This window comes from Microcaecilia unicolor, chromosome 2 (genome assembly GCF_901765095.1).
Source record: "Microcaecilia unicolor chromosome 2, aMicUni1.1, whole genome shotgun sequence".
Lineage (NCBI taxonomy): Eukaryota > Metazoa > Chordata > Amphibia > Gymnophiona > Siphonopidae > Microcaecilia > Microcaecilia unicolor.
Genome location: NC_044032.1, coordinates 637,685,108 through 637,707,306, shown reverse-complemented (window position 1 = coordinate 637,707,306; position 22,199 = coordinate 637,685,108).

Genomic DNA, 22,199 nt, shown 5'->3' with positions numbered 1-22,199 from the left:
CTTACCGCCACCTCAATGGGAGGTGGTAAGGGCTCCCCCCCAAAAAAAAATACAAATAGCCACACAGCAAGCACTTTACTTGCCACATGGCCATTTCCTCAAAAAAGAAAGACCTACCTTTAACCCGCTACAGTAAAAGGTGGCCTTGGCGCACATCAAAAACATGCACTGATGCCAGCATAGGCCCCCTTTTGCCTCAGCTTGGTAAAAAGGGTCCTTTGTGTGAAATTGCATTTCTGTACAACCTTCCCTGACATCAGTTCTCTGTGCTTAAAACAGGCAACAGCACTGAGAAGAGAAAATTATTTTTAAAGATCATTAAACTGTCAAGTTAATATTTTTTTTTTACAAGTAGAAAAAATATGAAAGAGTCCCAAAAACATAATTATAAAGTGAAAGCATTAAGCTTTCTCTGCCAAGTTCCCTTAGAAAAAACTAGGTGATTGTTGCACAGATCCAGAGAAACTGTCAAGAGTCTGGTAAGATTTGGTACAAAGAAAACAGCTTTTATGTTAAGGACCATCTGTTTTCAGGCAAATCCTATCACCATCTTGCAACTAAGCTAAACCAGTTCAATAAACATGTGAAGGGTTCTATGATTTGGTTGTCATTCTTACCTGCGCTAAATCTGGGACATGCATCATGCAGTAAAAGGAAAAAAAATCCTCTTCCATTTTGAAATCTCAGTGTACCCAGTGTTCTGCGAGACAAATTGATGTACCAAAGGGATTTTCCCATTTTCATTTTATAAGAGGAAGCCTATGTGGAATGTCAAAAAAGGTGCCTATTTTATCTCAGATCTAGTTCTCTGCACAAATCTACATTACCTAAAGTATGTGTCCTCTACAGTCATAGTAACATAGTAACATAGTAGATGACGGCAGAAAAAGACCTGAATGGTCCATCTAGTCTGCCCAAGATAAACTCATATCTTGAATTTGTACCTGTCTTTTTCAGGGCACAGACCGTCTGCCCAGCAGTATTTCCCGCCTCCCAACCACCAGTCCTGTCTCCCATCACCGGCTCTGGTACAGACCGTATAATTCTGCCCTCCCCTATCCTAGCCTCCCAACCACCAACCCCTCTTCCCCCCACCTGCTCCGTCACCCAATTTCAGCTAAGCTTCTGAGGATTCATTCCTGCTGCACAGGATTCCTTTATGCCTATCCCACGCATGTTTGAATTCCGTTACCGTTTTCATCTCCACCACCTCCCGCGGGAGGGCATTCCAAGCATCCACCACCCTCTCCGTGAAAAAATACTTCCTGACATATTTTTTGAGTCTGCCCCCCTTCAATCTCATTTCATGTCCTCTCGTTCTACCACCTTCCCATCTCCGGAAAATATTTTTTTGCGGATTAATACCTTTCAAGTATTTGAACGTTTGGCCCAGTCATGGCCAAAAGTTTGCAACCAAGCACTTTTTAACTGTACCACACTAATATTATTTGGGGCTACTTTGAGATACAGTCTATTTATTTTGGGAAATTTATTTTTATTTTTTTTATCATTTCAGCCATCTTTTTTTTAATAAATCTTACTTAGAAGGTTAGAATTTGGTAGGGGAGGGGAGGTGTTTCATAATTACATGTTGGATTATTTAAGTCCTGCATGAAAAGTATATGTCACATTATATTCCTACTTGTATAATTTGAGGTATAGTCAAACTTTCGTTGTTTTTCAGTGCTAGAATAGATAGCAGCTATCAGTGGCGTAGCCAAGGGTGGGCCCGGGTGGGCCCAGGCCCACCCAGTAGCAGCACACCTATGATGTGGCTGGCAGGGATCCCCAAGCCCCACCAGCCGAAAACTCCCAACAAGTGTCTCTCCTGCATACCTTGTAAATAGCAGATCTTCGCCTGCAGCGACTGACACATACTGCTCACATCGGCCCCACAGCCTTCCCTCTGATGTAGTCCCGCCTATGCAGAAACAGGAAGTTGCATCAGAGGGAAGGCTGTGGGGCTAACATGAGAAGTGTATTAGCTGCTGCTCGCTGCCGATGAAAATCTGCTATTTAGAAGATATATGAGGGAGGGGGGATGTTTGAGAGACCATATGGCATGCAGGTAGGAGAGGGAGAGACCAAATCACTTGTGGAACACGGCAGAGTTCTGCCCACCCACCTTGGGCCCAGGCCCACCCAAAATTGGGTATCTGGCTACGCCCCTGGCATCTATAACTGTGAGTGATAATAAAGGTTTACTGATCTTTTTAACCTCTGTATTAGTGTTGTTCGATTAACTTGACTGAAACAGGATGGCAAATAAAGGCCAAATTGCCCATCCAGTCTGCCCATCCTCCTAACGCTTCCTTTTCCTAAGCGATCCCACGTGCTTATCCAATGCCTTTTTAAATTCTGACACAGTCTTCGACTCCACAACCTCCACCGGGAGGCCATTCCACGTTTCCACCACCCTTTCCGTGAACTAATAAAATTTGATGCTGAGTTGAGCCAAAAAATCTATTGTGTTAAACAAACAAACTGAGTATACATTATTTTGTTTATAAGGTGTAACAAAATTTTGTTACGATTGTACCCTGCACTTTCCCACTCATGGCAGGCTCAATGCAGCAGGCAATGGAGGGTTAAGTGACTTGCCCAGAGTCACAAGGAGCTGCCTGTGCCTGAAGTGGGAATCAAATTCAGTTCCTCAGTTCCCCAGGACCAAAGTCCACCACCCTAACCACTAGGCCACTCCTCCACTGTTGCTACTATTTGAGATTCTACATGGAATGTTGCTATTCCACTAGCAACATTCCATGTAGAAGTCGGCCCTTGCAGATCACCAATGTGGCCGTGCAGGCTTCTGCTTCTGTGAGTCTGACGTCCTGCACGTGCAGGACGTCAGACTCACAGAAACAGAAGCCTGTGCAGCCTTCTACATGGATTGTTGCTAGTGGAATAGCAACATTCCATGCAGAATCTCCAATAGTATCTATTTTATTTTTGTTACATTTGTACCCTGCGCTTTCCCACTCATGGCAGGCTCAATGCGGCTTACATGGGACAATGGAGGGTTAAGTGACTTGCCCAGAGTCACAAGGAGCTGCCTGTGCCTGAAGTGGGAATTGAACTCAGTTCCCCAGGACCAAAGTCCACCACCCTAACCACTAGGCCACTTCTCCACTCTAAGGCATCTATACAATGCCTACTTGTAATATATTGTATGTATTTTGTGTCTTCAGATTGATTTGCTTCAGATATTTTTCTTGCATATGGCAGCACGGTACTTGGGAATGAGCTTACCCCCGAGAAACATGCACAGATCATAATCTGTGCAATTGCTCTTATTGGTATCTTTCCTTTTGTTTAGATCATAATTCTAAACAAGGGAAAGATATCAATATGAGCAATTGCAGAGAAGCTGAAAGTTGATCATTCAACCAGGGGCGTAGCTACGTGGGGGCCACTGGAGCAGGGGCCCCCGTAGATTTGGCCCTGACCCCCTCCGCCACCAACCAGTTCGACCCCCTCCCACCGCCACTGCTGTCAGGGAGGGTTGGCGGCGGGGGGAAGGGGGGTCAAAAGGGTTGGCGCTGGGGGGGGGGGGGGTCAAAGGTGGTGGTGCAGCAGCCCGGCGGTAGTTCCAACCCCCAGCACCATCATATCTGATGGTATAAAAATATATTTATTTTTGTAGTGCCGGTATGTACCCAGTGATAATCAAGCAGTGCCATGTGCTGCCCGTTTCCTGCCCGGTTAGCATGGGAGCACTTACTGCCACCTCAATGGGAGGTGGTAAGGGCTCCCCCCTAACAAAATAGCCACACATCAGGACGTCAGACTCACAGAAACAGAAGCCTTGCAGATCAGCAACGCAGCCGCGCCAGAAAAGAGGACTTCGGCTGGCGGAGGGAGGGTTGGCGCCGGGGGGGGGGGGGGGGTCAAAGGTGGTGGTGGCAGCGGTAGCGGCGGGGGTCAAAAATGGCGGGGGGTGGGTGGCGGCACCGGGGGGGGGGGGGCTAAAATGTGCCCCCTCACCTTGGGCTCAGGACCCCCCTCCCGCCGAACTCTGGAAATGCCCCTGCATTCAACTGTCATAGCAACAGTCAGATGAAATGAACTGAACAGTTTTCAGTCTCGGGCACGCTCAGGTTGACTAAGAGCTAAGAATGTATGAATAGACAATATGATTATGTGGAGGGGCATAATCGAAGGGGATACCCAAGTTTTTCTGAGGACGTCCTGTGAACGCTGAGGTCGACCACGAGCTAAGAATGTATGAATAGACAATATGATTATGTGGAGGGGAATAATCGAAGGGGACACCCAAGTTTTTCTGAGGACATCCTCACAGGACGTCCCCGTGAAGGGACGGGGAAACCCGTATTATTGAAACAAGATGGACATCCATCTTTCGTTTCGATAATATGGCTGGGGATGCCCAAATCTCAACATTTAGGTCGACCTTAGAGATGGTCGTCCTTAGACTTGGTCGTTTCTGATTTTCGGCAATAATGGAAACTGAGAACGTCCATCTCAGAAACAACCAAATTCAAGCCCTTTGGTCGTGGGAGGAGCCAGCATTTGTAGTGCACTGGCCCCCTCACATGCCAGGACACCAACTGGGCACCCTAGGGTGTACTGCAGTGGACTTCAGAAATTGATCCCAGGTGCATAGTGTCAGCAATCGTTGCTGACACATAGCTCCCTTACCGTGTGTGTTGAACCCTCTAAACCCCCCCCCCAAAAAAAACCCCACTACCCACCATTGTACACCACTACCATAGCCCTTATGAGTGAAGGGGGGGCACCTAGATGTGGGTACAGCGCTGCGTACATCTAGTAGCGCTATAGAAATGATAAGTAGTACTAGTAGTACAGTGGGTTTCTTGTGGGTTTTGGAGGGCTCACATTAAACACCACAAGTGTAACAGGAAGTGGGGGATGGGCCTGAGTCTGCCCGCCTGAAATGCACTGCATCCACTAACACTGCTCCGGGGACCTGCATACTGCTGTGATGGACTTGAGTATGATATTTGAGGCTGGCATAGAGTCTGGCAAAAAATATTTTTAAGGAATTTTTTGAGGGGGGGTTAGTGACCACTGGGGGAGTAAGGGGAGGTCATCCCCGATTCCCTCCGGTGGTCATCTGGTCAGTTCAGGCACCTTTTTGTGGCTTGGTCGTAACAAAAAAAGACCAAGTAAAGTCGTTCAAGTGCTCATCAGGGACACCCTTCTTTTTTCGATTATAGGTCGAGGATGCCCATGTGTTAGGCAAGCCCAAGTAACACCTTCGCTATGCCTCCAACACACTCCTGGGAACTTTGGTCATCCCCGAGATGGAAAGCAGTTGAGGACATCCAAAATCAGCTTTCGATTATGCCGGTTTGGGCAACCCTGTGAGAAAGACGCCCATCTTGTGACTTGTGTCGAAAGATGGACTTCCTTCTCTTTCGAAAATAAGCCTGATAGTCAACTAAACATTCCCCATGGGCATCAGCAAGTGTTATCAGAGTCAAAATTGCAGGTAGTACACTGAGGAAACTAAGCAACATGACAATACACAGACATTTAATGCTGGACTTTGATATTATCAGCCTACTCAAAAACTGAAATTGTCTGCCAAAAATATCAAAGATCAGCTCACTTTCTGTCAGAAGTACAAGCAATGGACAGCTGATCAAGGAGCAAATTATGATTTTAGATGAAAGCATTTCCATTCTGTTCTACAGCTTCTGCAGACACATAAGGAGACCTTTAAATCAGAGACATAACCTAAGGTATGTTACCCATAGTGAAACAAGCACCAAAGGTTATGGTTTGCACATTCAAATGTACTCCACGTGCAAGCATGTGAAACTTCAATTTAGTTAAATTTTTTGCAGGATTCCTGCTAGTATTTTATAAGTATGTATGGTGTGTGTAAGACAAGTTATGCTTGGCCAAACGTCTGTGAATGCTGTCCTTCTATGGACAGAACAGCCATGGGTAAAAGATAAGCACAGAATGCATTGATGCTACAAGTTAGTTTTTACAACAATTAGGAAAACACTATAAACATTTAGACAGCGAAGGGAGTTAACAAGTATAGTAGTCGTAACTGTGCTCAGGTTCTCAAAATATTTCTCAGCTTTTTAGTACAGTGATCAGCATAACAATAAAGTTATGATAGGATCTGTCAGATACACGTACCCACCTCCTCATTGGCTGAATGGTTTAATGAGCCAAGCATATCGGGGGGGGAGGGGGGAATACGTAATCCTCATTAATCCTTATTCGAGTCCATACTTTATTCTCAACATATTTCACAACACTTTTTTGTTTTATATATATTTTTTGTAAAAAGATTTCTTTGGAAGAGCCTAAACTTTTCTTCCTGATTTTTAATATTCATAGCACTGCATATCAATCAAAAGAGTACTTAGCTTTTAGCTTTGGGCAGACTTATACGGTCTGTGCCAGAGCCGGTGGTGGGAGGCGGGGCTAGTGGATGGGAGGCGGGGATAGTGCTGGGCAGACTTATACGGTCTGTGCCAGAGCCGGTGGTGGGAGGCGGGGCTAGTGGATGGGAGGCGGGGATAGTGCTGGGCAGACTTATACGGTCTGTGCCAGAGCCGGTGGTGGGAGGTGGGGCTGGTGGTTGGGAGGCGGGGATAGTGCTGGGCAGACTTATACGGTCTGTGCCAGAGCCGGTGGTGGGAGGTGGGGCTGGTGGTTGGGAGGCGGGGATAGTGCTGGGCAGACTTATACGGTCTGTGCCAGAGCCGGTGGTGGGAGGCGGGGCTGGTGGTTGGGAGGCGGGGATAGTGCTGGGCAGACTTATACGGTCTGTGCCAGAGCCGGTGGTGGGAGGCGGGGCTGGTGGTTGGGAGGCGGGGATAGTGCTGGGCAGACTTATACGGTCTGTGCCACAGCTGGTGGTGGGAGGCGGGGCTGGTGGTTGGGAGGCGGGGATAGTGCTGGGCAGACTTATACGGTCTGTGCCAGATCCGATGGTGGGAGGTGGGGCTGGTGGTTGGGAGGCGGGGATAGTGCTGGGCAGACTTATACGGTCTGTGCCAGAACCGGTGGTGGGAAGTGGGGCTGGTGTTTGGGAGGCGGGGATAGTGCTGGGCAGACTTACACGGTCTGTGCCCTGAAAAGGACAGGTACAAATCAAGGTAAGGTATACACAAAAAGTAGTGAACATGAGTTTATCTTGTTGGGCAGACTGGATGGACCATGCAGGTCTTTTTCTGCCGTCATTTACTATGTTACTATGAACTGGTTGTCACCGACATAGATCCATGTTTCGCATTTAGCTGTTTCAAGGTAGTCTCCAAAGATTTCTTTCAATATGACAGCTTTTAAGACAAGTTTGTTTTTGACATTTGGACAAATGCTGAGCCTGGCATCTTAGCAATTCTCTCTGCAATGCAACTTGCTATCCCATTGGCAGTATTCTTTTCTTTCCGTGACAAGTGGATTTGCATGCATTAGAGAGTGATAAAGCCTATTGATTCATGAAGAGTGGACCCAAATCAATATTGCAGAGATATGCAAATGAGGCAGGCTCATGAAAGAAGGGTGAGCATCTTTTTGTTTTTTTACTTCAGGCTGATATGATACCATGCACATGCTCAGTGAGATTTCTCCACCATTTTCTCTAGACAAATTTAATCTGCTTTGGGAATTTATAGACTTCACAGCCCCAATTGGTTCTGAGCAGTTTACAAAAGATTAATCAGACAAGAACTGGGAACTTATGATTGTTAAAAATAATTGCAAAAAAAAAATCATTATTAAACAGACTAAAAAATGTATCGGTTTTCCAAGGTTAAATATTTGTAAGACAAAAATGTCTTCAAATGTTTCCAAAATAAAACAGGAGAGGGCTGCTGATTTAATCTAATCTAATCTGATATAACGTGATCACTCTATTCCACTTAACCCAAGTATGACTCATGGCGGATTAATCAATTAAAAATACATTAATTTATCTGCTAAGGTAGTAAAGATCAAATAGGTAAGCTTTGACATACCTCCTAACTGTGTATTTTAATGTCTTTTAGGCAATGCAATAGCTTGTTACACAGATCAGGGCCACTGCCAACAATACATCTCTTCCTAGCTATAGATTTTCAGAAAACCGAATTAGAAGGAAATGTTAATTGAATTTCTTGTGCAGAGCATAACAGTCTTGTGACAGAATATAAAGAAATTGTATCACAGAGACAGAATGGAGCTAGGTCATAGAGCATTTTAAAAACAAACATAAATAACTTACAACTTCAAACAGCCCAAAATACAGCAGCAGGACTTATTTTTGGCAAATCTCGATTTGAATACACAACCCCTCTTCGTGAAAACTTCATTGGCTCCCTATCAGAGAACCAATCAACTTCAAGATCCACACATTAATCCATAAGATTATCCATGGTGAATCTCCGAGCTGTATGCTTAATCTGATTGACCTGCCCTCCAGAAACATGTCTGAAACTTCACGAACTTACCTCAACCTACATTACCCCAAGTGCAAATGACTCAGGTATAAAAAACCTATTATGTGAGGAGACGATTTAAGATGGCGGCGTAACAGGCAGCGCGGAAAATCGCTCCGAGAACCAGCCTGAGAGAAAAATTGTTGTTGACAATATGCCCCATACTAAGAGGAAGGGGTTGACGAGGATAGTTCCCCCACCTACCTCGACTCCTTCATCGACTAGGACGGGACTAGAGCGTTTTTTCGGGCCGATTTCCCAAACAAGCAGAGATGTGGATCCCATAGCGGGGCTCCTTGGGGAAGTGGAAGTCCCGCTGGGAGAGGATGTATCTCTCTCTCCACCATCTACTAGTAAACCTCCTTGCCCAGCGTCGATGGCGAGTACCGATGTGGATCAACGCCCTACCGGAAGTGTATCGGGTGAGATCCACGGTGAGGGTCGGGAAGTTCCACAGAAGACGCTGGGAGCAGAGGTCGTAGGAACCTCAAAGAGAACGCAGGAGGTAAATCTTGAAATGATTTGGGTAAAGCTGAACAGGATGGATATGACATTACAACAAACATCGGGAGAAGTTAGTAACTTTAATAAGAGATTTGGTGAGTTACTGTACCCGGCAAGATCCCAAAAAAGTACAAAACATTTTATACTGCTTATCCCAGAAATAGTGGATTTTCCCCAAGTCCATTTAATACTGGTCTATGGACTTTTCCTTTAGGAAGCCGTCCAAACCTTTTTAAAACTCCGCTAAGCTAACTGCCTTTACCACATTCTCTGGCAACGAATTCCACCCACCAAAACAAAACAACAAACACACTAACTTATGGGTGGGAGAGAAAGGGAAAATTCTCCTCACATAAATCCCAATCTCCAACACTAACCCACCCTGCTCTCTCCCAAGCCCAGAATGCTGCCAACCCGCCAAATTTGATGTCACAATCCTCCCCACTCACCCCCACCTTTTTAAAAAAATTCCAAATCCTACTGCTTCAAAACAGCCCTAACAACTTACTTCAAACTATCATTATTTCACCTTCATCTCATGCACCTTTCCTAAAATTAACCCCATCATATTCTCATATTTTTAGTTAGTTTCAGTCAATGTTAACACCCTCTCGGTTTAGTCTAAGAGGGTTCCTAACACTTTCATTCACATAGTCTACCTCACACATCTACCAATTGCACATATATGAAATATTAAAATCATAAAAACAATATATTTAATGGAATACATTATTTGGCCACCGATGTATTCGTAATAATACTTATAACAGTTGTAAACCCAAAAGCATTTACCAAATCATAGATCTATTCAGCTCTTTAAAGAATAACATTTCCAGATAACACACATTGACATGACCCATGGTGTGGTGGAATCAAGCCACAACTCGTGGTGGTACCACCTTGAGTCTTCATGAGCTTTCCAAACATCTTCCCATGTTCACTCTAGTCTTTGCATTTGGGCCTATATATCTCACTTCCACCAAAAAGCAGTGACAGCCTCAAGCTAGTCACTGCTCCCCCCAGTTGAAGCTGTGGCTAAAACCTTCCCTTAAGCAAATCTCAACCAAATCTTGAAAATAACTCAAAAAGATATTCAACCCTATATCTGATAAACATACCCCAACTGATCTATAAAGACCAGGGTAATCAACTGTAATCAGATCATGAGCCAAAATCAACCCACCAATTCAAGAGAATAACTTCGACACATGACCATTCACCCTCGATCTTAGCTTTTTAGTAGCTAATGGGTTCCTAGCACCTTTCCAAACCCTGCGTGAAATTATTTGAGACTAAAAAACACAAACATTTGGAAAAACATACATCGCTTACAATAAGTCATACTTCATTGACCTAATCAAATCCACCTCTTTGACACAGCATAAGTCATTTCCTCCCAAGTGAATCATAATCAATACAGGTAAAGAGAAAGTCTGGCTTGAAACAGCATAGACAGCACATTTTTGCCCCTTTTGATTTCAGCCATCTCTTTAAAAAACACACTCTACTTTTGATCAATTTGATGAGTGATATTGTGGAAGAGTTGTTGAGTAAAGTTCACCTCTTTCAAAATGACACCAAACCTTGCAATAGGGTAGACACTCTGAAAGGTGTGAATAGCATGAGAAGGGATTTAGTGAAACTCAAAAGTGTTATAGAATTTGACAGCTAAGATTTAATGCTAAAAAAATGCAGGGTCATGCATTTCGGCTGCAAAACTCCCATGGAACAGTACAGTACAGTTACAGTTAATTCACTTATAGCCCACAATTCCCATATAAATAATTCACAGTGGATTACAGCAAGATTCTAGAACAAAATAGTCTAGGAAATTACGTAGAGGGGCATTTTCGATAAGATGTCTAAGTCCAACTTTGGACGTTTTGAAAAAACATTCAAAATCTTGAATAGGAAAGAAGGTCATTTTAAAAAAATGAAAAACACCTATCTTTTGTTTTCAAAAATACTGTTTTGAACAAGGTTTTGTGATTTGGACATTTTGTTTTTTGGTCCATTTTCGGAAAAAAGAAAAAAACATCCAAGTGCAAAACACACAAAATCAAACCATTGGGATGTAGGAGGAGCCAGCATTTTTAGTAGACTGGTCCCCCTGACATCCCAGGACAGCAAAAGGGCACCCTAGGGGGCACTGCAGTGGACTTAATAAAATGCTCCCAGGTACACATCTCACTATTGCTCCCTTATTTTGTGTGCTGAGCCCCCCAAAACCCACCTAAAACCCACCACCCCCAACTGTACACCACTATCATAGCCCTTACAGGTGAAGGGGGCACCTATATGTGGGTGCAGTGGGTTTCTGGTGAGTTTTGGAGGGCTCACAGTTTCCTCCACAAGTGTAACAGGTAGGGGGAGGTTGGAGCCTAGGTCCAACTGTCTGCAGTGCACTGCACCCAACCCTAGACTACTCCAGAGACCTGCATGCTGTTCTAATGGACCTGAGTATAACATCTGAGGCTGGCATAGAGACTGGCAAGTAATGTTTTTCATCACATTTTTGGGGGGTGGGAGGGAGTTAGTGATCACTGGGGTAATAAGGGGAGGTCATTCCTGATTCCCTCCAGTGGCCATCTGGTTATTTAGGACAACTTTTTGTGCATTATTCGTTATAAAAACAGGTCTAACTTTTATTATCAAAACGAAAGATGGCCAGCCATCTTGTTTCGATAATACGGTCGGGTATGCCGCTTTACGGGGCCGGCCTTAGAGATGGACACCCATATAGATGGTCGGCCCTGTTCGATTATGCCCCTCCACGGGGCCCTTTTACCAAATGGATGTAAAAGTGACCCATGGTGGCATTGGCACATGGGATTGCCACGTACGAAGTCAACCTGTTACCGCTGCTGGTGAAAATAACTTTTTTAAAGGGCCAATAAATTGCAATGCGGTAATTCAAAAAGTTGACTTGTGGTCATTTACTGTCGGAGCCCTTACCGCCTCTGAATTAGGAGGCAGTGAGGGATCTGGCGGTAAGCTGGAGGTAATCAGGCAATGCATGGTGCTGCCCGATTATCGCCAGGTACATCCCTGGTGCTAGATAATAAAAAGGTATTTTCTAGAGCCAGAAGTGGCATGCAGGAGATTCGGAACTACCGCTTTCTGAGGTGAGCCCGGCAGTAGGGTCGATTTGCTGCATGGCAAACCGATGGTAACCCTACTGCCCTTTAGTAAAAGGGCCCCTAAGACAGAAAGCATGGGATCTTACCGGGTATTTGTGACCTGGATTGGCCACTGTTGGAAACAGGATGCTGGGCTCGATGGACCTTTGGTCTTTCCCAGTATGGCAATACTTATGTACTTCTTTGGGATACTGTAGGTTAGACATAATACCATCAAAATATATCCAACCATCCTAGAGTGGTATAACAAGGTTAATTCTTCCTTATGGAGTGGAGGAGTAGCCTAGTGGTTAGTGCGGTGGACCTTGATCCTGGGGAACTGAGTTCAATTCCCACTGCAGCTCCTTGTGACTCTGGACAAGTCACTTAACCCTCCATTGCCCCTAGTACAAAATAAGTACCTGAATATATGTAAACCACTTTGAATGTAGTTGCAAAAACCTCAGAAAGGCAGTATATCAAGTCCCATTTCCCTTTCCCTGTTTCAGATTCTAAATGTAGAGGAGTGTTAGTCCACTCTATAGATTCTAAATGGAATGTTGATTCTGGTAGTGCTATACAAATAATAATAATAAATTCTGTTGCTACTATTTGAGATTCTGTTGCTACTGTTTAAGGTTCTACATGGAATGTTGCTACTATTTGAGATTCTGTTACTACTATTTGAGATTCTACATGGAATGTTGCTATTCCACTAGCAACATTCCATGTAGAAGCCTGCCCTTGCAGATCAGCAATGCGGCCGCACAGTCTTCCGTTTCTGTGAGTCTGACGTCCTGCACGTACGCGCAGGACGTCAGACTCACAGAAACGGAAGCCTGCGCGGCCGCATTGGTGATCTGCAAGGGCAGGCTTCTACATGGAACATTGCTAGCGGAGGAGTAGCCTAGTGGTTAGTGCAGCGGACTCTGATTCTGAATAACTGGGTCCAATTCCCACTGCAGCACCTTGTGACTCTGGGCAAGTCACTTAACCCTCCATTGCCCCTGGTACAAAATAAGTACCTGAATATATGTAAACCACTTTGAATGTAGTTGCAAAATACCACAGAAAGGCGGTATATGAAGTCCCATTTCCCTTTCCCTTCTCACATTTGGTAAAACCCTCTTCACTATGGGGCCCTTTTACTAAGCCACGTAGGTGTCTAAGTGCGCCCAACAGGTGCCAAATTGGAGTTACCGCCTGGTTACCATGTGGCCCTTGCCGTAATTTCAATTTTGGTGCACGTCGGCTACACGCATCCGAAAAATCTTATTTTCTGCCGTACGGCAGCTATGTGCGTCAAATGGCATTTGACATGCGTAGACCATTACCGCCCGGTTACCGCTCAAGACCTTACCGCTAGGTCAATGGCTTGTGGTAAGGTCTCAGACCCAAAATGGACGCACAGCAATTTTCATTTTGCCGCGCGTCCATTTTTGACAAAAACGTTTTTAAAAAGGCATTTTTTTGTGGGTGTGCTGAAAAATAATTCTGCGCACACCCAAAACACGCGTCTACGCTACCGCGGGACATTTTTCAGCGCACCTTAGTAAAACGACCCCTATGAGATCCTCCTGACTTGTCAAGGTATCAGAAATCAGAGTCACTGTGCATATATTTATTATAATTTTTTTTTTTAATAGGAGAGATTAGAGTTATGGGTTAAAAATAATCATATGGAACTTCCCAGGATGGAAGATTCTAGATCATATATTATGTTCTCTGGCCTTAGGCAAAGCATGAATTTCTGGGGAATCTTTCAAAGCTTTTAATTTCTCTCAGTTCTGCAAATGTGTTCTTTCAGGCTTTAGAAAATAATGATTATTCAAGAGGAGCCACAGGATAGAGTCTAAAAGCTTTAAGTGGCAATGTCAGAAAGAGAGAGTGAGAATGAGAGAGAGAGCGCGAGAAGGTTCTCTGTGAGCATCAGCATGAAAAAAATATATATAAGGATTCTTTGATGTGTGTCGTCTTTTCAGTTTAGCAATTAAAATGACTTTTGAAGCTATTTGGCATGTAATTTAAGCCCACAGAGTATAAAATTATGCATTCTCTTCAGAGGCAGTACCCATATTTAGCACAAACAAAGTCAGAAAGATCGAGGGCATGCATTTTTTAAATGTTGATTTGAATATTTTTAAATATCCAAGCTTGATTTAATTTGTGCAAAGGAGAGAAACGCGATGAAGAAAACAATTGTTAATGTTGACGTCCCTCGCCTAATGTTACATAAATATGAAAAGGGTTAGATCATTTTGTGGGGTGGTTGATGTCTATTCAAGCACATCCATGGGTCACAAAGAAAATGACCACCTCATAGAGATGTTTCTCCGACATATAATTATTTTTAGAATGTTCAATTGGATGAAATCTATAATATAGCCCAGAAGGTGTCTTTTTGGACAGGTTGCTTCCTGTCGGCATTTCACTGTATTTTAATGCTTTGAGCTGACTCAGGGAAGACATTTCACCCCTGAAGATACAGCACATAATAATAATAGAAACCTTTTTCTTAACATTTTATTTATCATATTGTCATGTACACAAAGCAGTACAGTTCCAGTGGCTGGAAATAATAATATTCAATGCAAGGTTCCAAATCTAACTCTGAGAGAGAAAGAAAAAAAAAAGAGGATGAAAGCTAATAATCATATCAGATGTACTGACAGTTTGATACTGCTCCCAGCAAGGCAAGTATGTGCAATTGCAAAGTCACAAAAAAAATGTTATCCTCTAGATGAGTTATACATCAAAAATGACCATAGAGGCATCCAGTTGATTATGCAAGAAGTGTGTCAGTGTCTCTATCCCTATCGTACAATAAACATTCTTCCAAATGTTCAGCTGTGGCAGTCTCATCTACAGCTGAGCAACACAAAGACTGGGGATGAGTTTAATACCCTTGGAAATGACCCTTCTTTCTAGAGTCCAAGCAAACATTTGGCATCGATTTCACAGGATCGTTCAAAATTTGCTCCGCCAACTGTAATTTGCCTGCACGAATTGTTGACAAAGCAGTGCTGCTACCACCACATTTGTATACATGGGCCTCGTTCTCCATAGTTTTGCCGGCGCAGTAACCTAGACGCCCAGTTAAACTTTTAAGAAAAAAAAAAAAGGTTGGACATCTATAATGTTTACTCAACTATGGAATGCACTGCCAGAAGCTGTAAAAACTATTCACAATCATCTTAATTTCAGCAAATCACTCAAGGCCAGCTTATTCGGAAAGGCCTACCCCAAGGACCCAACATACGTCCCTACATCCTGCAACACAGCAAATTAATGGACCATTTTGGACATTCTTAACCTTCCCTCCTTTTTCCCTGTATACCCTGTTCTTTTGATGCTCCCTGATCACTATGCTACATTGTATTTGTATATTTACCAGATTGGCGATTGCCTCTACGGTTTGATGTAAGCCACATTGAGCCTGCAAATAGGTGGGGAAATGTGGGGTACAAATGTGATAGATAAATAAATAAATAATTCCAGTATTGCAGCTGGACATGCATTTCCACTCTGGTAACATAGGAACATAGTAAATGATGGCAGATAAAGACCTGTACGGTTCATCCAGTCTGCCCTACAAGATAAGCTCATTTTACACGTTATGTGATACTTTATATGTATATCTGACTTTCATTTGTCCTTGCCATTCTCACGGCACAGACTGTAGAAGTCTGCCCAGTACTGTTCTTGTACTAAAAGTTCTGAAGCTAACGTCAAAGCCGGTTAAAAGCCTATCCATATCTATTCAGTCACGATCAGGGCGTAAACCGTAGAAGTCTGCCCAGTGCCGGTTTTGCTTCCCAATAACAGGCGTCACTACCCAATCTCCGCTAAGATTCCATAGATCCATTCCTTCTAAATGGGATTCCTTTGTGTTTATCCCACACATGTTTGAATTTCCATTACCACTTTCATTTCCACCACCGCCTGCGGGAGGGCATTCCATGTATCCACCACCCTCTCCGTGAAAAAATACTTCCTGACATTCCTCCTGAGTCTGCTTCCCTTCAACCTCAATTCATGCCCTCTAGTTCTACCACCTTCCCGTCTCCAGAATAGGTTTGTTTGCGGATTAATACCTTTCAAATATTTGAACGTCTGTATCATGTCACCCCTATTTCTCCTTTCCTCCAATGTATACATGCTCAGGTCAGCGAGTCTCTTCTCGTACGGTTTGCAACTCAAATCCCGTGCCATTTTTGTAGCTTTTCTTTGCATTGTTTCCAGTCTTTTTACATCTTTAGCAAGGTACAGCCTCCAAAACTGAACACAATACTCTGGTGCAGCAAATATCTACATTGGGTTCCTTTTTATTAAGCTGTGGTAAGCACTATCATGTGCTTACCACAGCTTTCGGCAATTAAGGGCAATTCATCAACTCTTCAAATCAATTTCATGCTCTTGTTCTCTCTTTTTGTTTTCACATCCCACTTGGACTACTGTAACATTATTTACGGAGGTTCACATGACACAGCACTAAAGAAATTGCAAACTCTTCAAAACAGTGTCATCCATTTACTTTGTTGTGCCCATGGTTATGATCATAATACACCTTTGTTAAAGCAATATCACTGTCTACCAGTCCAACAACGTATCATTTACAAAGTAGCAACACTGACTTTCAAGACCCTCTGAGTAGGCTTACCTGACTACCTTTCCTGTCTTACAATTCCTTATTCCCCAGCTCGAGTTCTCCATTCTGTTAACGATCATTGTCTAATCCTTCCAAGTCCCAAATTTGCATTTTTAGAATCAGCTAGGCATTGTACATTTTTCTTTCTTTCACCACATGTCTAGAACATGTGGTGAAAGAAAGCAACCCTTCCTTTAAAAATGTTAAATCCAGACTCAAGACTTGGCTTTTATACAGGCTTTCGGAGTACCAGAAAGGTAGAGTATACCAGCCACCAGTCTCTACTGTTGTTCCCCCCTTTTCCTATATAGAGAGAAGGAGTGGCCTAATGGTTAGTGTCACAAGGAGCTGCTTCAATTCCCTCTGCAGCTCCTTGTAACCCTGGGCAAGTCACATAACCCTCCATTGCCCCAGGTACAACAGTAGTTCAATGAACTACTTAGACCGTGAGTCCACTAGGGACAGATCCAGTACCTGTAAAATGAAACTGTAAACCACTTAGGTCTAAGAGGTATATAAATAACGAATGAATAGGATGTTTTATTTCCCCTCCCCCAATTCTCTTCTCCACCTGCTCTCCCTCCGTCCCTCTTAGTGTGATTGAACTTACTTTACTGTCAAAAAATGGAGTTCCTTTCCTCTTTCTTGAATGTTTTGTAGTCTGTACACCGCTCTTCCCCGTGTAGTCAGTTAGAGCAGTATAGCAACCACTATTAAAGTGGAACAAATAAATAAATAAAAATTTGAATTACCGCCCAGGGCACGCGGTAGTCAAGTGGTAGTTCTAATTTGACACACTTTGTACGTGCGTAAGCGCCTACGCGTCTTAGTAAAATGGCCCCGAAGTATTTTTCTGTGCACAGGCCATGGTTTTTGTGATATTGCTCTGTCTATATATAGAAAAACTCTAACAACTACAGGAGAATACAAACTCTATAGAAAATGTTCCAACCTGGTAAAAGGAGTTTGATTTATATTTGAAAAGTTAGTTTGGAGGTGTCCCTTTAGATTAATGGAAAAAAATGTCCAACCCATATATGGAATAATATATCTAACAAATGGAACCTCAAACCTCCTAACAAGGAACAATACCAAAGTATTCACAATACCTTGTATAAACAGGAGTAGGTTAATATCATAGGTTCCTATTAAAGAAGGAAAAAGAGAAAAAAAAACCCAGATGCAAAAACTCAGGCTACATGAGAAAAACGTGTGGGGTGAAAAACGCTCTTTCCCTCTTATAAATGGAAATTAAACGGACACCAAAAACCAAACTCCCCAAAACTAACCCCAGCCAAAGAAAGGCTACCTAAAAGAGACCCCCCCGGGAGGAGAGAACCTGAAGCTTAATAAAGGATAACACAGGGCCTAAAAAAACCAAGGCAAACACTTATGTACCCACTCTACCCTACCAAAGTATATAACAAGCATGCCAAAAACGATGGTTAAAAGTTTACTTAGCTTGATTCAGGCAGGATAGCCTCAGGAAAGTTTCAATCGAAAATTCCCCCCAAGGACTCCGGAGCCTTGTGAAGAAACTGGCAACTTTTGTTTTGAATGGTAACAGCGATGGTGTTGTAACAGCATTTGTTTTTTCTCCTGAGTTGTTTTCTGCTGTTACTTTTTTTCGAGCCTCCATTGAAACCCATGATTGAAGCCACCTGTGAAGGGTCATCTATGTAGACCATCTGCGGCAGTTGACGTTTCACTTTTTTTAAAAACTCGTTGTTTTGCTATAGCTTTCTTCCTTCAATTTTCTGAACAAAATTGTCTTTTTGATATTTATTGTGCTATTTATAGAATAGTGCTAAGCACCCGAATCCGCATCCAACTTTGAGCGCGAGGGTTTTCACCACCTGAAACCTAAATCCTTCTTATCTGTTCCGTTCTCCACTACTGCCAACTCCAGACTTCGCGCCTTCTGTCTCGCTGCACCCTACGCCTGGAATAAACTTCCTGAGCCCCTACGTCTTGCCCCTTCCTTGGCCACCTTTAAATCTAGACTGAAAGCCCACCTCTTTAACATTGCTTTTGACTCGTAACCACTTGTAACCACTCGCCTCCACCTACCCTCCTCTCTTCCTTCCCGTTCACATTAATTGATTTGATTTGCTTACTTTATTTATTTGTTTTTGTCTATTAGATTGTAAGCTCTTTGAGCAGGGACTGTCTTTCTTCTATGTTTGTGCAGCGCTGCGTACGCCTTGTAGCACTATAGAAATGCTAAATAGTAGTAGTAGTAATCTCGAGGAGTATCAACATTCCATGTAGAACCCCAAAGAATAACAAGATTCTGGAATCCTAAAGAGCGACAAGATTCCATGCAGAATCTCAAAGAGTAGCAACATTCCATGTAGAACCCCAAAGAATAGCAAGATTCCGGAATCTTAAAGAGTGACAAGATTCCATGCAAGATTCGTAACCACTCGCCTCCACCTACCCTCCTCTCCTCCTTCCTGTACACATTAATTGATTTGATTACTTTATTTTTTGTCTCTTAGATTGTAAGCTCTTTGAGCAGGGACTGTCTTTCTTCTATGTTTGTGCAGCGCTGCGTATGCCTTGTAGCGCTATAGAAATGCTAAATAGTAGTAGTAGTAGTAGTGGTGCAAATCCTCACACGTAAATTAGGTGTAGATTCCCTGAATTCTATAATAGTGCATGCAAGAGGTTCTGTGTCTCCCCTCTGCATAGCTGCTTGATGTTGGCTCTGCCCCAAGTGTGAGATTACATCTGTGACCCTGTTAGTTTTATACTTATTCATGTTGGCTTGTGCCAAAGGAGCACACCCAAGGAACATGATGTGTTTCTTGGTTGAGCTCCTTGGGGAGACTCCTGGGGCAGCTATACCTTGCCAGTTATCTGTTCTGGATTATCGTTTGTTTTTTTTCATGGGAACTGTTTTATTTTTCTTTCTTCTTATGGCCTCTCAAATCAAGTCTTCCTCCATCCCTGTTTTTTGGGGGGGGGTTGTTGTCCCCTACAAGCACCCAGATTCAAAATTGCTGTGCTCAATACTTCTTTTATAATTTCCCTTCTTAGCCTGCATTCATTACAAGGCAAGACTACTGCCCTTTCAGGTTTATTTTTATTCATCTAAGATGTTTTGTTCGACTGAAACCTGGTTGAAATCAGGGGAGGAGTTTTTATTATACAGATCACCCACCCAGTTTTTCTCTGTTTTATCAATATTGAGTAGTACATAGCAGTGGCGTACCAAGGGTGGGGGGGGGGGGAGCGGTGGGGACGGTCCGCCCCGGGTGCACGCCGCTGGGGGGTGCCACGGCGCGCGCCTGCTCTGAGGTCGCTGACTTCACGCGTTCGCTGCAGCTCCCTCTGCCCTGGAACAGGTTACTTCCTGTTCCGAGTCAGAGGGAGCTGCAGCGAACGCGCAAAGTCAAGGAACTCTAAGCAGGCGCGCGCTACGGCAACCCCCCCCCCAGCGGCGTGCATCCGGGGGGGGGGTCCGCGCTGCACCCGGGGGGGTCCGCGCTCCATCGGGGGGGGGGGCTGCACCTGGGGGGGCCCCGCCCCAGGTGTCCGCCCCCCTAGGAACGCCACTGGTACATAGAGTACGGTGGGGGCATATAGAGTGGGGGAGGGCGTTTCTATGTCTGTTGCTTCTGCTCTTCAACCAACTGAGCTCACTATGGATGATCTTTCTAATCTAGAACTTATATTATTGCATTTGAACTTTCAAACCCCATTGCATATTTTCTTGTTATATTTCCCCCTGTCTTTTACTTCTGCTCAACGGGATAGTCTTATTCAAACACTCTCTTTGAAGTCTGTAGCTTACCCCAATCTCCTTACTGTAGAGGATTTTAATTTTCATGTTGATGCTCCAACTAGGTTTTATGATGTTATTTCTTTCATTTCTTGAGGACCATCAACTGTGTGCTGTTCTTGACCCACCTTCATCTTGCTCTGATTGGTTCACTGCACAATCTCATTGAACTCTCTTATTTTAAAAGTTCTATATTTCCATGAACTACTCATTTTCAGATGACCTTTTCTACCACAGGCCACTTTTATGTTTGTAGCTGTACTTCTCAGGTCCCAAACAATCCTATGCCTTCTTCCCACTTGGATCCCCTCCCGTTCCCTTATTTTCTTTCTTTGTTCCCATCTGATTTTGGTGAATTGTCTTTAGAGGATCAGGTCACTGTCTGGAATTCTATCTTTTCCACAGTTTACTTAAGAGACATTAAAATGACCCTCAGTTTGTAATTCCCGCCACAAAGGTAAGCAAGGGTTTCACATTGGTTTCATGCTATAAATCAGGTAAGCAGGAATACTGATACAGTTAACTTCAGTACAAAATTGTTAGCAATCTAGGGGTAGGTTACTTCTCACTTAAAATACACATTCCATACCAGTATGAGGCCTTGGCAGGCCTCTTGTCCTTTTCCTTTCATGCAACACCTTCCTCAATGGCAGAAAATAATACGTGGAGGGGCATAATTGAACGAAAACGTCTATCTCCATGGGCGTTGATCTCTGAGAACAGGTCCGTGAAGGGGCGGACCGAACCGTATTTTTGAAAAAAAAAAATACGTCCATGTTTTATTCGACAATTTGTGAGCTGGGCGTTTTTGTTTTTCAGTGATAATAGAAAATGAAAGCGCCCAGCTCAAAAACGAATAAATGCAAGGCATTTGTTCGTGGGAGGGGCCAGGAGTCATAGTGCACTGGTCCCCCTCACATGCCAGGACACCAACCGGGCACCCTAGGGGGCACTTTTACAAAAACAAAAAAAAAAGGTAAAAGAGCTCCCAGGTGCATAGCACCCTTCCCTTGTGTGTTGAGCCCCTCAAATCCCCCTCAAAACCCACTGCCCACAAGTCTACACCATTACTATAGCCCTAAGGGGTGAAGGGGGGCACCTACATGTGGGTACAGTGGGTTTGGGGGGGTTGGACGACTAAGCATTAAGCAGCACAATTGTAACAGGTAGGGGGGGATGGGCCTGGGTCCACCTGCCTGAAGTCCACTGCACCCCCTAACAACTGCTCCAGGGACCTGCATACTGCTGCCAGGGAGGTGGGTATGACATTTGAGGGTGAAAATAAATAGTTGTGAAACATTATGTTTTGTGGTGGGAGGGGGTTAGTGACCACTGGGGGAGTCAGGGGAGGTCATCCCCGATTCCCTCTGGGGGTAATCTGGTCATTTAGGGCACTTTTTGGGGCCTTATTCGTGAAAAAACAGGGTCCAGGAAAAGTGCCCTAAATTCTAGCTACAAACGCATACTTTTTTTTCCATTATCGGCGAACGGCACCCATCTCTGTTCGGGTGATACCCATGCCCCAGTCCCGCCTTCACCACGCCCCCGACACGCCCCCATCAACTTTGTACACTTCCGCGATGGAGTGCAGTTGAAAACGTCCAAGTTCGGCTTTTGATTATACCGCATTATTCGTTTTTGTGATATAAACGTCCATCTCCCGATTTAGGTCGGAACTTGGGCGTTTTTCTCGTTCGATTATAAGCAGGATAGTA